The sequence below is a fragment of the Phocoena sinus genome, chromosome X, assembly GCF_008692025.1.
Source record: "Phocoena sinus isolate mPhoSin1 chromosome X, mPhoSin1.pri, whole genome shotgun sequence".
Classification (NCBI taxonomy): Eukaryota; Metazoa; Chordata; class Mammalia; order Artiodactyla; family Phocoenidae; genus Phocoena; species Phocoena sinus.
This window is the reverse complement of record NC_045784.1, coordinates 46367723-46386429: the sequence shown is the minus strand read 5'-3', so window position 1 is coordinate 46386429 and position 18707 is coordinate 46367723.

Genomic DNA, 18707 nt, shown 5'->3' with positions numbered 1-18707 from the left:
CTGAGGGGGCATCCACAATGCTGCTATCGCCTACTATCTTTGTGCAGGAATGAGACCCCTGCATGGGCAGGGGTTGTGATTTTCCCAGAGAAGCCGGAAGTCTGGGTTCTTGTCATATTCTTCTTCTTTTTTTTAAAGATAGAAATTAAATTCACAAAAATTGTGGTTCAGTCTATCTCTGTGTAAGTCATGTAGAACAATATGTCTGGGAGCAGGATTGAGTCTGAGCGCTCCTTTTTGGAGCCCTTTTAGAAGACAGCAGGAGCTCAGGAAATGGTTTGTGAAGTAATGAATGAGTGAATGAATGAACGAACAAATTCAGGAGTTAACATTAACATCCAGAAGGGTCCTTGTTCTCAGCCAGTGATGTTCCCTCTGATTCCCATACAGTCCTCTTTCTCCTCCGTTCCTAGGGTCCTCAGTCGACACTCCAATCCCCCGCGTCGGTAGGCATCATCACTGCCCTTCAACCCCTTCGTCCACTCGGTGTATCTTCCCAGTACTCACTGCCCACAGCAGCCCACTCTGATTCCTTCTTCTACTTTTCAGCCCCAGCAGAGCCCCATCTGGAATAGATCTCTCCACGGCCCAGCCCGAACACTGGCACTGGTTCTGGCATTTTCCTGAGTGTCGATCTCAGCTTGTCCTCTTCATATCAGCTGTGTGACTGGTTCATTCCCTTTCTCTCTCTGTTCCTCCATCTTCTCCACTGTGTAATAGTATCAATCCTCACAAGCTTTCACGAGGTGTAAGTGAGATGATCCCAATAAGAGTTTTCGCAGGGCCTGGCACAGAATAAATGTGAGATAAATATTAGCCAGTATTATTAATGTTTTTGTCATTATTATTGTTTCCAGAGATGCTCTATTTTAACCATCAGTTAACTCCTTCTAACATCCTTGGGAGGTGGTTATTATTATTAATCACTATTGTACAGATGAGTAAACTGATGTACTGTGCATCAGCTCACTAACTTACTCAAGCTCACCAGAGGGGGAAACACCATACTCATACCCAGGTCTGTCTGGTCACAGAGCTCCTGCCCATTACCCCTGTCTGTGCCTTATTCCACATCAATGTCAGTGACAGCAGTAGCCACTGACATCAGAAACACAGTCAAAGCCAATCAAGACCGCATCTGCATAATCCCGGAAAGAAATGTGGTCCCCACCGCATGAATTGGAAAGACCAGATATTCGGAGTACTCTCAGTCTCAGTGACCACTCCTCTCTGTGCATGTCCTGTGGGCTGGAGAATCCGTCCTGTGGGTCTTGTCCTCCAGAGACCTCTTAGTCACCTGCAGGATCATGTCCAAGGCTGAACCCACCTCTGCCTGCTGCTGGGCAAGGCATTCTGAGGCCCCACGTTCTAGGAATCCTCTGCCCCTTGCCCCAGCTGACCCTTCACAACCTCCTTCCTGGCACTCCCTCCTTTGCGTGGCCGCAACAGGCCACATTCACCCCTGATTCTGCTAATAGAACAATGGGCAAGGAGACTGAGGTATCAAAGAGTTAGACAGCTTGCCCAGGGTCTCTCCACTAGTTCATGGCAAAGTCTGGATTCACACACTGTGCTCTCTGACTCTGTCCTGACGTAAAACAACATTCTCTTCCGCCTCTAGTATAGCAGGTGCTCTTTAACTCATGCTCAGCTGCCACATGCTTTACACATGATGCCTTCTCATCATCATCAACAGTGGTAATTGTCAGGATAGCAACAGCAGTTACATCTTTACACTGACAGAACCTCAGGAGTTTCCCTCAACCTCTTCATCACAGCACGCACACACGTCATATGAGAAAGATAACTGATCCTCTGAACAGAGCATTCACGGACTAATTAAGACTGAACTAAGAATTGGTTTTGGCCATGATGGAGTAACGGGGTCTGGATTTATCCTCCCACTTTAAATAACTAGAAAATTGGAAGTGACAGTTTTCGGATGTGGTACAACAGGCATGCAGGATGTTGATACCTGAGAGATGGGGAAAAATGTGGTGTGCACTACAATTTCTCCAAGTTTACTTCCTTGAGAGGCTTTCCAGGCTTCAGTTCAGGGAGAGGGAACCCAGACAGAGGCCAGCATTCTCCCAGAGCTGAGGAAACAGAGTTCAGCACTCAGGGAGGCCAAGGCAGCTAGAATTCCTAGAGCACAGGACCAGATAAATGGGTGTTGCATGGAGGGAGAGGGCTGCAGAGAGAGAGAGAGAGAGCGCTCTGGAGATATGCACAGGGTTCCCTGGGAGTCTCCTGCTGAATTCTGATCAGCACGCGTGTGTGAAGAAACTACCGAAGGCTGGGAAAAGAACCACCAAAAAGGAGTGGGTGGAACAACCCCAGAGCTCACAGAGGGATGGAAATAGCTCATATTCTCGCCTACCAGAGGGAAGAAAACTCTCATATTATGCAGATATCTTGTAGATTACTTAGCAAGATTTTACCTCAGTAGTGGGGCAAATTAGCCCTAAATTAGTGACTGCTCTTGTCCCATCTAACAGTGCTTGAAAGCACGCCTGAAAAGGGTAAAGTTGTTTCTATTAAAATAGAAAGTAGCTGTGGAAAGATAGCTGGAAAATCACAAGCTATTTGTAAATGAAACAACACTTCACATTAATACAAGGATCAAAGGAGAAATAGAAAATACACCATATCAAAATTTATGAGGTGATGCCAAAGCTTCATAGCGGGAAATTTATAGCATTAAATGTTTGTATTAGAAGAGGTAAAAGGCCAATGATCATCCAAAGATCAATAATCTTTCTTAAGAAACTAGAAAAATAAAATCAAATTTAACCCAAAACCAGCAGAAGAAAAGGATAGCAAACGTATGAGCAGGAATCAAATAGAATCCAGAAAGTCAGTACCAAAGAAATAAATGAAACCAATGGTTGATGCTTTGAATAGATTAATAAAATAAGAAATCTTTAGCCAGATTGATTAAAAAAAGAGAGTAAAAGAAGGAGTGGCACAAATTACCAATTTCAGTAACGCCATAGGGCAGGGGTCCCCAACCTCTGGGCCACAGAAGTGTACCGAACAGCAGGAGGTGAGCAGGCGAGCAAGCGAACAAAGCTTCATCTGCCGCTCCCCATCGCTCCCCATTACTCTCGTTACCGCCTGAACCATCACTCGCATTACTGCCTGAACCATCCTTCCCCCTTCCCCCTCATCCGTGGAAAAATTGTCTTCCACAAAACCAGTCCCTGGTGCCAAAAAGTTGGGGACCACTGCCATAGGGGACATCAATACAGAGCTTTCAGATATTAAATGCACAAAAAGGGAAGATTTTAAAAATATTATTCAAAATTTGTTGAGATTATATCTAACGTTAAGTGGTCTCACTACACACACACACCTAACAAAAAACAAAAATAAAGGGACACAAGGAAATTTTACGAGGTGTTGAATATGTCTATTACCTTGATAGTGGTGATCGTATTATCAGTGTTTGCATATGTCCAAACTCATCAAATTGTGCACATTAAATATAAACAATTTGTTGTATATCAATTATACCTCGATAAAGCTTTTTTAAAAAGGACAGCAGAAAAAACGTTATCTAAAAAAGTTTGATACTTAAATAAAATGAGAACATTCCTTGAAAAATGCTGAGTAGCAAAGGCCACTCAAAAATAAATAAAAATGAATAACACTATATCTATTAAGGAATTTAATTACTTTGCCTAATTTTATGAGGCCATTGTTACCCTGATACCAAACCAGACTAAGATAACACAAGAAAACCATAGACCAATATTTTTATGAATATAGACACAAAAATCCTTAATAAAATACTAGCAAACAAAATTATACAGCATGAGCAAGTGGGTTTTATTCCAGAAATGCAACATTGATTTAATATTAAGACTCAGTTAAGTTAAATATACCACATCAATAGAATAAGGGACAAAAACCACATTATCATCTCAATAGCTGCATAAAAAGCATTGGGCAAAATTCAGCATCCCTTCATGATAAAAGCACTCAAAACTAGAAATAGAAAGAAACATCTTTAACCTGATATAAGACATCTACAAAAAACCCACAGCTAACACCGTACTTAATGGTGAAAGACAGAAATGCTTCCCCTTATATCAGGAACAATGCAAGGATGTCATCTCTCACCACTTCTATTCTACATTTTTCTGGAGGTTCTGGACAGGACTATTAGGCAAGGGAAAGAAATAAAATGAATCTACATTGGAAAAGAAGTAAAACTTTTCTATTTGCAGATGACATAATCCTGTGTGTAGAAAATCCTAAAGAACTCCACCCCCTGCACAAAACTATTAGACCTAATACAGGGGCTCAACAAGGTTACAATACAAGATCATATACAAAAATCAATTGTATTTCTATACACTTACAATGAATAATTCAAAAATGAAATTAAGAAAACAGTTCCATTTACAATAGCATCAAAAGGATAATATACTTAGGAATAAATTTAACAAATGGCATACAAGACTTGTACACTGAAAACTACACAAAACTTTGTTGAGTGAAATTAAAGAAGATCTAAATAAGTGGAAAGGCACCTCACATTCACGGATTGGAAGACTTAGTGTTAAGATGGCAATACTCCCCTAGTGACCTACTGATTCAACAAAATCCCTATCAAAATTTGAACTGCTCTTTCCCCCCAGAAATTAACAATATGATCCTAGAATTCTAACAAGAACAAATAAAAGGGTCCCAGAATGGACGAAACAGTCTTGAAAAAGAACAAAGTTCAAATACTTACACTTCCCAATTTCAAATCCCACTACAAAGCTACTATAATCAAGACAGTATTGTACTGACATAAGGATGGTATATAGACAGATAATGGAATAGAATGGAGAGTCCAGAAACAAACCCATATCTCTGTGGTCAATTGATTATTGTCAGTGGTGCCAAGGCCATTCAATGGCAAAGAATAATGTTTCAACAAATGGTCTTGGGATAACTGGATGTTCACATGCAAAAGGATGAATTTAGACCTATACCTCACACTGTATACAACAATTAACTAAAAATTGCTCAAAAACCTAAATGTAAGAGCTAAAACTATAAAACACTCAGAAGAAAACATAGATGTATATGATAATAATCTTGGATTAGGCAATGATTTCCTAGGTATGATACAAAAAGCACGAGCAAGAGAAGAAACAAAAATAGGTAATTTGGAATCATCAAAATTAAAACTTTTATCCTTTAAAGGACACTATCAAGAAAGTGAAAAGACAACCCATAGTATGGGAGAAAATGTTTGCAAGTCATATACGTTATAAGGGACTTGTATCCAGAATATACAAAGAAATCTTACAACTCAATACAAAAGACAAACCACACAATTAAAAAATGGGCAAAGGATTTGAATAGAAATTTCTCCACAGAAGATATACAAATAGCCCATGAGCACATGAGAAGGTGCTCAACATCATTAGCTTCAGGAAAACAAAAATCAAAGTCACAGTGAGATACCACTTCACACGCACTGGGATAGCTACAATAAAACAGATAGATAATAACAAGTGTGGAGAAATTGGAAGCCTCATACAGTGCTGGTTGGAGTGTAAAATGGTACAGCTGCTTTGGGAAACAATATGGCAGGTCCTCAAAAGTTAAATATAGAGTTACCATATGACCCAGCAATTCCTCTCCTAGGTATATACCACAAAGAAATAAAAACTTATGTATACTCAAAAAAACTTGTATATGATGTTCATAGTAGCATTATTCATAATTGCCAAAAAGTACAAACAATAGAAATATCCATGAACTGACAACTGGATAAATAAATATGGTGCATTTTTACAATGGAATGTTACTCAAAAATAATAAGAAATGAAGTACATCATGGATGAGTCTTAAAAACATTTTGTTAAATCACAAGAAGCCAGTCGCAAAGAACAATATATTGTATGATTCCATTTATGTGAAATGCTCAGAACAGGCAGACAGAGAGAAAGTACATTGGTAGATGCCTAGGGTTAGGGTTTCTCGTTGGGGTGATTAAAGTGTTCTTAAATGTTCTTAAGTTGTGGTGATGGTTGCACAATTTTGTGAACATACTAGATGTCACTGACTTGTTCACATTAAAGGAGTACTTTGTGTGATATGTGAATTATATTCCAATAAAGCTGTTAAAATTGATGCAAGTAAATAAATTAATTAAATAACACCTTAGTCCATGTCAGATATTCCAATAATCCCAAAGCTTCTCTGGAAATGACTGAGTCCTGCAAATGCTGGCATGTCATGTGGTGGATGATAACTGTATTACTTGTTGTGTGATAACAAAGGAAAGCAAGTCAAAGTTCTATTCCTGCAACAACTTGCAGCTCAGTACAGGAGGTTGTCTAACACTTGGTACACACAAGTTATAAATTAGTGACTTCACAGATATCTCCTCCGTACTGACGCAAGGATTGAGGGAGTGTTCTTCCAGTCAGGAGCATAAAGACTATTCAACTCAATAGATATTCAGTAAGCTCACAATGTTTCAGGCAGTATCTTGAATCAGCATCCCACATTGTATGTTCCAGCCAATCTGAACCTCTTTCTGTTCATCACATTCCCCATGCTGTCTCTGATTTCCACAACCTCATACATACTGTTGTAAACAACCTCATACATCCTCTGTCAGGGATGGTTCCCTCCATCTTCATCTGGCCAATTCCTGCTTACCTTCAGCTCTCAGGTTACACTTATCTTTCTCTAGGGGGCTTTATCTGTCCCTCTGAAATTAGGTTATTTCCTGCTATGTGCAGACAAATCCATATAATTATCTTCTTTCTGATAGAAAACACTTATCCCAGTTCCTTGTCAGTGCTTGTTTTATCGAATGTCTCCCAACAGACTAGGAGTCCTTGAGGGTAGAGATTGTACATGTCTTTTCCTCCCTTGAACCCCAGAACCTAACATAATCTGGGAGACACGGTGTTACATATTCATTGCTTACACAGCATCCAGGCTTCAGAAGGCACTGATATACCTCATCTTAAAAAAAGACTGGAAGGAAATATACCAAAATATTGAATAATCTCTAGATCATGGGGTTATAAGTGATTTTAATTTTCTTATTTATCCTTTTGTTTTCAAATTATCCATAAAAAACAAGTCTAGTTTTTATAATGAGAAATAAAAGAAATCAAATTTATTAACTGAACTCTTCCATTCAGATTTAACCTTTGTTGGATGAACAGGAATTTGATGTATGATTTCATATTTGATTATTTCCCCATTCTAACATCTGATATTGAACTACAATGAATATTGTTGGGGGGGGAGTGTGATAGCTACAGGTTTTTTAAAAATTGTGGTAAAATATGCATAACATAAGATATACTATTTTAACCATTTTTAAGTACACAGTTTAGTGACATTAAGTACATTTGCACTGATGTGCAACCATCACCACCACCCATCTCCAGAACATTATTCATCCCTCCTAATTGAATCTCTCTACCCAATCAACTCCCCGCCCCCCTACCCCCATCCCTGGCAGCCACCATTCCCTGCTGTCCTTCTTTTTTTTAAAAAAATATATTATTTTATTTATTTATTTTTATACAGCAGGTTCTTATTAGTCATCAATTTTATACACATCAGTGTATACATGGGAATCCCAATCGCCCAATTCAGCACACCACCATCCCCACCTCCCCGCGGTTTTTCCCCCTTTGGTGTCCATACGTTTGTTCTCTACATCTGTGTTTCAACTTCTGCCCTGCAAACTGGTTCATCTGTACCATATTTCTAGGTTCTGCATACATGCGTTAATATACGATATTTGTTTTGCTCTTTCTGACTTACTTCACTCTGTATGACAGTCTCTAGATCCATCCACGTCTCAACAAATGACTCACATTCATTCCTTTTTATGGCTGAATAATATTCCATTGGATATATGTACCACAACTTCTTTATCCATTCATCTGTCGATGGGCATTTAGGTTGCTTCCATGACCTGGCTAGTGTAAATAGTGCTGCAATGAACATTGAGGTGCATGTGTCTTTTTAAATTGTGGTTTTTGCAGGGTATATGCCCAGTAGTGGGATTGCTCGGTTGTATGGTAGTTCTACTTTTAGATTTTTAAGGAACTTCCATACTGTTCGCCATAGTGGCTGTATCAATTTACATTCCCACCAACAGTGCAAGAGGGTTCCCTTTTCTTCACACCCTCTCCAGTATTTGTTGTTTGTAGATTTTCTGATGATGCCCATTCTAACTGGTGTGAGGTGATACCTCATTGTAGTTTTGATTTGCATTTCTCTAATAATTAGTGATGTTGAGCAGCTTTTCACGTGCTTCTTGGCCATCTGTATGTCTTCTTTGGATAAATGTCTATTTAGGTCTTCTGCCCATTTTTGGATTGGGTTGTTTGTTTCTTTAGTATTGAGGTACATGAGCTGTTTATATATTTTGGAGATTAATCCTTTGTCCATTGATTCCTTTGCAAATATTTTCTCCCATTCTGAAGGTTGTCTTTTCATCTTGTTTATGGTTTCCTTTGCTGCACAAAAGCTTTTAAGTTTCATTAGGTCCCATTTGTTTATTTTTGTTTTTATTTCCATTACTCTAGGAGGTGGATCAAAAAAGATCTTGCTGTGATTTATGTCAAAAGGTGTTCTTCTTATGTTTTTCTCTAAGAGTTTTATAGTGTCCAGTCTTAAATTTAGGTCTCAAATCCATTTTGAGTTTATTTTTGTGTACGGTGTTAGGGAGTGTTCTAATTTCATTTTTTTACATGTAGCTGTCCAGTTTTCCCAGCACCACTTATTGAAGAGACTGTTGTTTCTCCATTGTATATCCTTGCCTCCTTTGTCATTGATTAGTTGACCATAGGTGTGTGGGTTTATCTCTGGGCTTTCTATCTTGTGGCATTGATCTATGTTTTTGTTTTTGTGCCAGTATCATATTGTCTTGATTACTGTAGCATTGTAGTATAGTCCGAAGTCAGGGAGTCTGATTCCTCTAGCTCCGTTTTTCTTTCTCAAGATTGCTTTGGTTATTCGGGGTCTTTTGTATCTCCATATAAATTTTAAGATCTTTTTTCTAGTTCCATAAAAAATGCCATTGGTAATTTGATAGGGATTGCAATGAATCTGTAGATTGCTTTGTGTAGTATAGTCATTTTCACAATGTTGATTCTTCCAATCCAAGAACATGGTATGTCTCTCTATCTGTTGGTATCGTCTTTAATTTCTTTCATCAGTGTCTTATAGTTTTCTGCATACAGGTCTTTCGTCTCCCTAGGTACGTTTATTCCTAGGTATTTTATTCTTTTTGTTGCAGTGGTAAATGGGAGTGTTTCCTTAATTTCTCTTACAGATTTTTCATCATTCTTGTATATGAATGCAAGAGATTTCTGTGCTTTAATTTTGTATCCTGCAACTTTACCAAATTCATTGATTAGCTCTAGTCATTTTCTGGCATTTTTAGAATTCTCTATGTATAGTATCATGTCATCTGCAAACAGTGACAGTTTTACTTCTTGTTTTCCAATTTGAATTCCTTTTATTTCTTTTTCTTCTCTGATTGCCGTGGCTAGGAGTTCCAAAACCATGTTGAATAATAGTGGTGAGAGTGGACATCCTTGTCTTGTTCCTGATCTTAGAGGAAATGCTTTCGGTTTTTCACCATTGAGAATGATGTTTTCTGTGGGTAATAAAGGCCATAGATGGCCTTTATTATGTTGAGGTACGTTCCCTCTATGCCCACTTTCTGGAGAGTTTTTATCATAAATGAGTGTTGAATTTTGTCAAAAGCTTCTTATGCATCTATTGAGATGATCATATGGTTTTTCTTCTTCAATTTGTTAATATGGTGTATCACATGGATTGAGTTGCGTATACTGAAGAATCCTCGCATCCCTGGGATAAATCGCACTTGATCATGGTGTATGATCCTTTTAATGTGTTGTTGGATTCTGTTTGCTAGTATTTTTTTGAGGATTTTGGCATCTATATTCATCAGTGATATTGGTCTGTAATTCTCTTCTTTTGTAGTATCTTTGTCTGGTTTTGGTACCAGGGTGATGGTGGCCTCATAGAATGAGTTTGGGAGTGTTCCTTCCTCTGCAAATTTTTGGAACAGTTTGAGAAGTATGGGTGTTAGCTCTTCTCTAAATGTTTGATAGAATTCACCTGTGAAGCCATCTGGTCCTGGACTTTTGTTTGTTGGAAAAATTTTAATCAGAGTTTCAATTTCATTACTTCGATTGATCTGTTCATATTTTCTACTCTTCCTGGTTCAGTCTTGGAAGGTTATACCTTTCTAAGAATTTGTCCATTTCTTCCAGGTTGTCCAATTTATTGGCATAGAGTTGCTTGTAGTAGTCTCTTAGAATGCCTTGTATTTCTGTGGTCTCTGTTGTAACTTCTCCTTTTTCATTTCTAACTTTATTGATTTGAGTCCTCTCCGTCTTTTTCTTGATGAGTCTGGCTGATGGTTTATCAATTTTGTTTATCTTCTCAAAGAACCAGCTTTTACTTTTATTGATCTTTGCTATTGTTTTCTTTCTTTCTATTTCATTTATTTCTGCTCTGACCTTTATGATTTCTTTCCTTCTGCTAACTTTGGGTTTTGTTTGTTCTTCTTTCTCTGGTTCCTTCAGGTGTAAGGTTAGATTGTTTATTTGAGATTTTTCTTGTTTCTTAAGGTAGGCTTGTATACCTATAAACTTCCGACTTAGAACTGCTTTTGCTGCATCCCATAGGCTTTGGGTCGTCGTGTTTTCATTGTCATTTGTCTCTAGGTATTTTTTGATTTCCTCTTTGATTTCTTCAGTGATCTCTTGGTTATTTATAACGTATTGTTTAGCCTCCATGTGTTTGTGTTTTTTACGTTTTTTCCCCTGTAATTCATTTCTAATCTCATAGCGTTGTGGTCGGTAAAGATGCTTGATATGATTTCCATTTTCTTAAATTTACTGAGGCTTGATTTGTGACCCAAGATGTGATCTATCCTGGAGAATGTTCCGTACGCACTTGAGAAGAGAGTGTAATCTGCTGTTTTTGGATGGAATGTCCCATAAATATCAATTAAATCTATCTGGTCTATTGTGTCATTTAAAGCTTCTGTTTCCTTATTTATCTTCTGTTTGGATGATCTGCCCATTGGTGTAAGTGGGGTGTTATAGTCCCCCACTATTATTGTGTTACTGTTGATTTTCTCTTTTAGCGCTGTTAGCAGTTGCCTTATGTATTGAGGTGCTCCTAGGTTGGGTGCATATATGTTTATAATTGTTATATCTTCTTCTTGGATTGATCCCTTGATCATTATGTACTGTCTGTCCTTGTCTCGTGTAACATTCTTTATTTTAAAGTCTATTTTATCTGATATAAGTATAGCTACTCCAGCTTTCTTTTGATTTTCATTTGCATGGAATATCTTTTTCCATCCCCTCACTTTCAGTCTGTATGTGTCCCTAGGTCTGAAGTGGGTCTCTTGTAGACAGCATATAGATGGGTCTTGTTTTCATATCCATTCAGCAAGCCCCTGTCTTTTGGTTGGAGCATTTAATCCATTCACGTTTAGGGTAATTATCAATATGTATGTTCCTATGACCATTTTCTTAATTGTTTTGGGCTTTTTTTTGGAGGTCCTTTTCTTCTCTTGTGTTTTCCACTTAGAGAAGTTCCTTTAGCATAGTTTGTAGAGCTGGTTTGGTGGTGCTGAATTCTCTTAGCTTTTGCTTGTCTGTAAAGCTTTTGATTTCTCCTTTGAATCTGAATGGGATCCTTGCCAGGTACAGTAATCTTGGTTGAAGATTCTTCCCTTTCATCACTTTAAGTATATTATGCCACTCCCTTCTGGCTTGTAGAGTTTCTGCTGAGAAATCAGCTGTTAGCCTGATGGGAGTTCCCTTGTATGTTATTTGTCATTTTTCCCTTGTTACTTTCAATAATTTTTCTTTGTCTTTAATTTTTGCCAATTTGATTACTATGTGTCTCAGCATGTTTCTCCTTGGGTTTATCCTGTATGGGACTCACTGTTCTTCCTGGACTTGGGTGGCTATTTTCTTTCCTATGTTAGGGAAGTTTTCAAGTATAATCTCTTCAAATATTTTCTCTGGTCCTTTGTCTCTCTCTTCTCCTTCTTTTTTTTTTTTTTTTTTTTTTTTGCGGTACACGGGCCTCTCACCGCTGTGGCCTCTCCCCTTGCGGAGCACAGGCTCCGGACGCGCAGGCTCAGCGGCCATGGCTCACGGGCACAGCCGCTCCACGGCATGTGGGATCTTCCCGGACCGGGGCACGAACCCGTGTCCCCTACATTGGCAGGCGGACTCTCAACCACTGCGCCACCAGGGAAGCCCTCTCTTCTCCTTCTGAGACCCCTATAATATGAATGTTGTTGTGTTCAATGTTGTCCCAGAGGTCTCTTAGTCTGTCTTCATTTCTTTTCATTCTTTTTTCTTTATTCTGTTCCACAGCAGTGAATTCCACCATTCTGTCTTTCAGGTCACTTATCTGTTCTTCTGCCTCAATTATTCTGCTATTGATTCCTTCTAGTGTAGTTTTCATTTCAGTTATTGTATTGTTCATCTCTGTTTTTTTGTTCTTTAATTCTTCTAGATCTTTGTTAAACATTTCTTGCATCTTCTTGATCTTTGCCTCCATTCTTTTTCTGAGGTCCTGGATCATCTTCACTATCATTATTCTGAATTATTTTCTGGAAGGTTGCCAATCTCCACTTCATTTCGTTGTTTTTCTGGGGTTTTATCTTGTTCCTTCATCTGGTACATAGCCCTATGCCTTTTCATCTTGTCTATCTTTCTGTGAATGTGGTTTTTGTTCCCCAGGCTGCAGGATTGTAGCTCTTTTTGCTTCTGCTGTCTGCCCTCTGGTGGATGAGGCTATCTAAGAGGCTTGTGTATGTTTCCTGATGGGAGGGACTGGTGGTGGGTAGAGCTGACTGTTGCTCTGGTGGGCAGAGCTCAGTAAAACTTTATTCTGCTTGACTGTTGATGGGTGGGGCTGGGTTCCCTCCCTGTTGGTTGTTTGGCCTGAGGCAACCCAACACTGGAGCCTACCTGGGCTCTTTGTTGGGGCTAATGACAGACTCTGGGAGGGCTCACGCCAAGGAGTACTTCCCAGAACTTCTGCTGCCAGTGTCCTTGTCCCCACGGTGAGCCACAGCCACACCCCCGCCTCTGCAAGAGACCCTCCAACACTAGCAGGTAGGTCTGGTTTTGTCCCCTGGGGTCACTGCTCCTTCCTCTGGGTCCCAATGTGCACGCTACTTTGTGTGTGCCCTCCAAGAGTGGAGTCTCTGTTTCCCCCCGTCCTGTCAAAGTCCTGCAATCAATACCCACTAGGCTTCAAAGTCTGTTTCTCTAGGAATTCCTCCTCCAGTTGCCGGTTGGGAAGCCTGACGTGGGGCTCAGAACCTTCACTCTAGTGGGTGGACTTCTGTGGTTAAGTGTTCTCCAGTCTGTGAGTCAACCACCCAGCAGTTATGGGATTTGCTTTGACTGTGATTGCACCCCTCCTACCATTTCATTGTGGTTTCTCCTTTGTCTTTGGATGTGGTATATCTTTTTTGGTGAGTTCCAGTGTCTTCCTGTCGATGATTATCCAGCAGCTCTTTGTGATTCTGGTGTTCTCGCAAGAGGGAGTGAGAGTACGTCCTTCTAGCCCACCATCTTGTTTCCAATTTTGATATTTTTAATAAGTGGAACATGTTAGACTTTCATTATAAAATCGACATTTATTCAATATTTTGATATATTCAAAATATCAACATTTATTCAGGTTCGGAATGAGCTAAGTGGAAATGCAATCTGAGATGCAGTCTGGGTGTCTTGGGGAAAGGTTTCTTTGCTCAGAATAGGATACACAGAGCAAGGATCAAACTTTTATTTTCCATTGAAGGTTGTTGTGTCTGGATATGGTACCTGGAACTGTGGCTACAATTTTGGTACCAAAAGGGAATCTGGGCCTAGGAGAAGCCCATCCAGAGATGATAGTCACCCAGAAAAATGAAATTTGTTACTTTATGGCATCACTGAGATACTAAATTGGCCATTCCTGAAACCACTCTGCCCATGGATTTTTGTTATAAGAGATAATTTTCATCATAAGTTAAACCAATTTAGTCATGTTTTCTGCCATCTCAAGACTGTATCTTAACTAAGTTATCCTAGCTCTATCTAGCGGTTCATACCTGGTCCCTCTTTGTCACCAGAGAGACAAGGATGAGTCCTCTGCTGGCTCCTGGGGACACTCTCAGGGACTTTGACAAACTTCATCCATCCCCTTGGACTCCCCTTAAACCTACCCAGACTGTGCCAGTTCCTACAATGTCCACGTAGAGCCTGGGACCCCAGCTTTGGTACACTTGGCTACAGAACAAACTATGAGGGTTAGCTCCATATCTTTACAACATATAATTTTATCTCCCCTTACACGACTCACCTGAGGATAAAATGAAGTGTGTGCCTTGGGCATGTAAACAAAAAGAACAACATAGAGATGTCACTCATTCCCTCCAACCCAGCACTCTGGTCATGCATTGATAAACTGGCTCTGGTGGGTGTGTGGGAGGGTTGCACTTGTCTGTAGCACTTGCTGGCTAATTTCTGTGGTGAATACTCCCGCCATTGCTGATTTCGAGCAGCTGACAATCTAACAACTGGTTTCCAAATCCATGGATGTTTAGGGATCAGCATGTATGATTCTTGTGTGATCTGGCTCCAGCACACTGCTGAGTGCAGTGAAAGTAAACGAGATTTTCGAGAGTCCTGGCACCCTTCCCCTCCTCACTGATGTGTGTTTCATGGGCCCAGGGTTAATGACACCTCTTGGACCATAACCTGGCTGTTTGCATCTCATAGTTCCCATGCTGGGGGGGTGGGGAGGAGGAGGAATAGGGTTGGGCCTCAGGGCCCCGTCCTCATGGAATGTATGGAAAACTAGGTGGTATAATCAAGTCTCTGACCTGATCTCAAAACGTGTCTATGCCTCTGACCTCCTACCTCTCAAGTATACACCATGAAACCCAGGCACCCAGAGCCACAGCGGCTTGCCTAAGGTCACACACATAGTAAGTGATGGAGCTGGGATTCTACTTCAGATATGCCTTTCCCCAAAGCCAGAGTCAGTGCAGCCATGTCTGTGCTAGGAGGCCTTTCCTAGGAAACAGGTACAATAAGTAAGAACATTGTACCACCTGGCTCTGGGGAACCGGGACAAAGGCATGCTTGATCAATGACATACTCACTCTCTAAAGTCTGAAGTGCAGGAAGCCTTCAGCTCTGGTTCCTTTCTTTAACAAGGGGGAAATATTATCCACAGAGCAAGATTGTTGTACAAAGGCTGAGACCTACTTTACTTCCCTTCTGATGCCATCCATTGGAACATAATACTAAGCATTAGTAAGTAAGTGAATAAATAATATTGAAGAGGATGAGGGGTAACAGGTACCTTCATACACTCCTGGTGGCACTGGGAGGCAGCTAGGAGCATGCATCAAGATTTAAATGTAAACCCTGTAGGATCGGCACATTTTATTTTTAAAATGTCTTCTGATCAAATGATTGGACAGGCGTACAATGATTTCTGAAGATATTTACTGTAGCTATATGTAAAAAGGTGGAAAACTGGAAATAAATATACATCCATAAATATTTGATTGAATAAAATTGTCTAATTCCATGTATGGGGTAATATGCATTTAAAACTCTAAGTATGCCTTGAAATCTTCAGGTTACACTCACTAAGAAAAACTTGGCCTATGTAGAGTAAGTGTTAACATCACAGAAAGCATAATCCATTGCCCCTAGTATTTTTTCTGGGTTAGGTATTGTACACATGCTTTTTGTGTCAGTCCAGACCCATCAAGGAGCTGATGCTAAAGCAGAATTCAAAGTGCAAGAAATTTACTAGGGGAAGGAACTGTGAGAGAAAGTGAGACTTCAGGGGAAGTTGGGAGAGCCATCGGATTCTGATTCTGGTGTGAACCCCAGTGAAGGAGAGAGAAGGAAGAAAAGCTGGGTGGAAGCATCTTAGACTGTGCAGCACTTTTAAGGAGAGTTTTCAAGGTCATTGGGGAGTCTGTGAGTCACTGTTGGCCGTCAACTTCTGCTTCTAGCCGAAATGGCATAACTAGTGGTAATTTCCCACTTGTAACAACCAAAAAACAGATCACATAAATGAAACAATGGTTGACAAATCATTGTACATCAGGCAATGTGAAGGACAGTGATACCTGAGAGAGAAGAAACAAAAGAGGCCTGAGCAATGACTGCCCCAGATTACTGCCTAGAGTTTCCAGTCTGCTGTAGTGCAACGTGGGGAACCCAGCTGGAGCCAATGGATTCCCTGAGTTAGAAGACAGAGCTGAGGTCTGAGGAGATCAAGGCAACTAGAGTTCAACAGGTGCCAGAGAGGAGAAACCTACAAAGTGAGTGAAGCCCAGGGATCATGCATGTGAGGCCAGGGAAAGTACCATCTGAAAGGAGTAGAGAGAACACTGCTTAGTGCTTGGACTTGAGTGGTCATAGTGCTGGTGTAGTTAGCCAGACTTGAAAACCTCAGGATTCATGGGACATTGGGTTAGGGCTCAGAAGGGTCTTTACTCAGTAGTGGGAGTAATTAGCCCTACTCTGAGCACTGTTCCAGTTCCACCTAACAAAATAATATTAAAAATAAAGAAATGGATAATTGAACCAACCAACCAACAAACAGACAAGCATATAAGTAAGTGAATAAGTAAATAATATTGGAGAAGATGAGGGATAATGCTTACTTTCATACACTGCTGGTGTAAGCTGGAAGCCAGGCTAAGAATATGCCTCAAGATTTAAATGTAAAATCTATAGGATCTGTAGGAACTTAGAAGGGTCTCCATCAACACCTGGATGTGAGGTAACTTCCTGAGGCCAGAGAAAATCATGTCAAAGATTAGAGAAGACAATACCTAGTGCTTGCACAGGTGTGAGAATAGTTCCCCAAAAGCCAGGCTGGAAAACCTCAGGATTCACGGGCTGTTGGGTAGAGAACTCAGAAGGATCTTTTCTTGGTCATGGAGAATAATTAGCCATCGACTGACCACTGCTCCAGTCCTACCAAAGAAATCATAAAAGGAAGATCCAAAAGGATCAAAGTGTTTCCAAGCAATTTAATTGCATACTGGAAAAAACACAAGAATGTTTTTAGCAATGCAAAAATATCCATCATTCAACAAGGTAACATTCAAAATCAGACATCCAATCAAAACTTAGGAGGCATGAAAATAAGCAGAAAAATTATCACCTCATAATGAGGCGATAAATGAATCAATTGAAACTTGCCCAGAACTGAAACAGATGTGAGCAATAGCAGACAAGGACATTGAAACAGGTATTATAACTGTATTCCATATGTTCAAAAACGTAAGACATGTAAAACATAAAGAAGAGACAAATGAATTATAGATGAAAACTACAATGTGAAAGATGAAAAATACACTGGGTGGGATTAACATCAGAGTAGATATTGCAGAACAAAAACACTGAACTTGAAGACAGCTATAGAAATGATCCAAAATTAAGTACAGGGAGAAAAGAAATGCTTTTCAGCAATTAACAGAGCATCCATTAACTGTGGGACAACTTCAAGCAGCCTGATAAAGATGCAGTTGGAGTCCCTGGAGGAGTGGATCAAGAGGTGGGGACAGATAAAACATTTGAAGAAATAATGCTCCCAATTTTTCCAGATTTGCTGAAAACTATAATCCCACAGATGCAAGAAGCCCAACAAAGCCTGAGCACAAATAACATGAAGAAAACTGCACTAAGGCAAATAATAATCAAATTGCTCAAAACCAGTGATAAAGAAAAACTCTTAAAGCAACCAGAGAAACAAGTCATGTCAATTACGGAGAGGAAGTTTTTTCCTCAGAGACAATCCAAAGTGATGATAGTGTAGCAACATCTTTAAAGTACCGAAAGGAAACAAACAAACAAACTCTGTAAACCTAGAATTCTATACTTGGTGAACATATCTTTCTGAAACATGTTGGGCCTTCCCGAGGACAGAACACCCTGCTGCCCTCCCTCCACCCCTGTGTCCCCTGCCTTTTGTTTGTAGAAAAGCTTTGGCCTCCTAGGCCTTCCCCAAGTTCCAAAGAGCAAATTTAATCAGAGAAGTGAGAAAATGCAGAAACAGGGGAAAACAGTCAAAGAAAACAAAATACTATTAATTTAGTCATAAAACAAAGTCAAGGACCTTTAGTTCCTCCTCAAGAGCTATAGGTAATATTCTGAGCCATGTCCTTGAGTTGCTTTGCGGATACTAAAACCCCCACCAGGTGGAGGAAGTTAACTGCATGCTGACCACCAGCACATAGACCCTAGACTGGTTGGAACCAGAAGGCTGATGATTGAGATTCCCAAAACACCCTGTTACCTCACCTTCAACCAACCAGAGAATTGAGCATGAACTGATCATGCACCCCATGACCCTCTCTTTCATCTTGCCTTTAAAAACTCTTCCCTGAAAGCCTTCTGGGAGTTCAGGTCTTTTAAGCATGAGCTGCATGTCCTCCTTGCTTGGGCCCATGTTGATCACCTTACAATAAATGTTATACTTTCTTTCACGACGAATCGGTGTCAGTAGTTTGGCTTTACAACACTTGGGTGAATGGGCCCAAGTTTGGTTCAGTAGCATTTCAAAAACAGTGGCAAAAGAAAGTCTTTTTCAGACACACAAAATCTAAGAGCCTCCGTCACCAGCAG